This window comes from Amphimedon queenslandica, unplaced genomic scaffold, assembly GCF_000090795.2.
Source record: "Amphimedon queenslandica unplaced genomic scaffold, v1.1 AMPQUscaffold_13042, whole genome shotgun sequence".
NCBI lineage: Eukaryota > Metazoa > Porifera > Demospongiae > Haplosclerida > Niphatidae > Amphimedon > Amphimedon queenslandica.
In genome coordinates, this window is record NW_003546722.1 from 16,437 (window position 1) to 18,121 (window position 1,685).

The 1,685-nt window shown below is 37.3% G+C and overlaps 1 long non-coding RNA gene across 1 annotated transcript in view; it reads left to right on the forward strand.

Annotated features, from left to right (window-relative positions):
• The window catches only part of LOC109585587 (uncharacterized), a 1,739-nt gene extending 386 nt beyond the window's left edge, over nt 1-1,353 (forward strand). Inside the window, exons 3-4 of the long non-coding RNA XR_002186562.1 lie at nt 84-1,036; nt 1,136-1,353. This is a non-coding gene — a long non-coding RNA (uncharacterized LOC109585587). The remainder of the gene's footprint in view (nt 1-83; nt 1,037-1,135) is intronic.
• Nucleotides 1,354-1,685: the final 332 nt, after the last annotated feature.

Consider the following 1,685-nt stretch of genomic DNA (forward strand, 5'->3'; position numbering starts at 1 on the left):
TGCTTTCATGGCTAGATTTTGCTCCTCTGAGATATGAACAGTAAAGTTCAATTCCTTCATTAAACTCTATTTTTCCTCGTTAGGTATCAACTTTATCTCATCCAGTAACTGCTCCTTTGAACTGCTTCCACTTAACCTTTCTCTGATCACTGATAGCTCACTACTCCTTCTCTTTGTTGATTGTGATGATTCCCCACTGCTCAGTGAGGAATTTGTGATCTTTGTTAGACTAATTGGCTAAAATACACTGGTAAAGTACTTTCAAATATATATATTACCTTACCCTGCCTCCTGTTGATATTGTAACAGTACCACTCTCACTCTCATGTATCATTTGTGATACCGCTTTCCCTACTGACTTGTTCGACACAATAGGTTGTTGATGAGAGCATTCCTTTCCAGCTGATTCTAATGGCACTATGTTGTTTCATCCTTCACATGTAACTTTCATGTCATTAAAAACTCTCTCTATCAGACTGGATGGCTTGGTGAATGTGGTTGAGATTGACTCATGACGACAAAAGCAACCTGGACAAGAGAAAGACGGTGAAGCTGCTATTGAAGTACAACAGTTACAGCAGAGTAGTGTTTTACAGGGCAAGACTTCTATGGGATTATTGGCTGCACTTGAGCATAATTTGCAGGTTACATCTTCCTTATACCTCTCGTCTGCCAGCTGCGAAAGCTTAAACTGTGGAATGTCACCTGCAACAGATTTAATATGTGTAATCAGAAGTGTAGGTCGGCCGCTTGAGTATTTCTGTTTTGGTCTCCCTCCCTTGCAAAGAATGTCACACACTGTACAAGATATACTATTGTGTGGGAACCAGTCAGCAGGAGTACGCTTCGTTTGATTTCCTGATGAAGTTATACGTTTTGCAGTAACGTAGCAGCTGTGACAGAAATGAACTGGTTGGATATCGGCAGAATCACTCATTGGATCAACTCCCCAAATAGACATGAATGATAAAATATCTCTATAGCAATGTCGTACTCTTCCTAGTGACTTAGCACATAGACGACAGTGATTTTCTAGGTATGTTTGATGCTTGGTAGTCATTCTAAGAGCAATACATGCTTTAATAACTTATCATATACTTTCATTCCTTTCTCTCTCATTCTGTTGCTCTCTCAGTCTCATTTTCTCTTGTCTTTCTCCTCTCTAGCTCTCCATTTGAATCATCGATTTTTGAAATTTTTAACAAGTCATATTTCACTTTTAAAAAATGTTAACAACTTTGTAATAGCATTACACTATGCACTAACATTAGATCTTCATTTACATACCTTTTATGTTATCAGAAAAACTTCTTTGTTATGACTAGAGACCACTGAACAAGACCACCTGAACTATTATTTGAATAGAATACCTGGTACAGGTGCTGCGCAGTACTTATCTTTCCTACTTAGCTATGCGCAGTACAGTTTTATTGCTTCTATGTTATGATAACTATCATAATATGATAGGTTTTATGACATAAATGCTGTATTATGAATAATATAATAGATCAAACATAGTATCAAAACACTATACAAACAGGAAGTAATGATGAATTGATTTTATAACTGTCCGTAAGTGTTCTATTTAAAGACTTTTTGAACACAATAAACACCCGTGGCCTGCCCACATTAGCCCCACCCATGGATGTGAAATGAAGATTGGTCTTGTTTTTTTGTGGTTCATG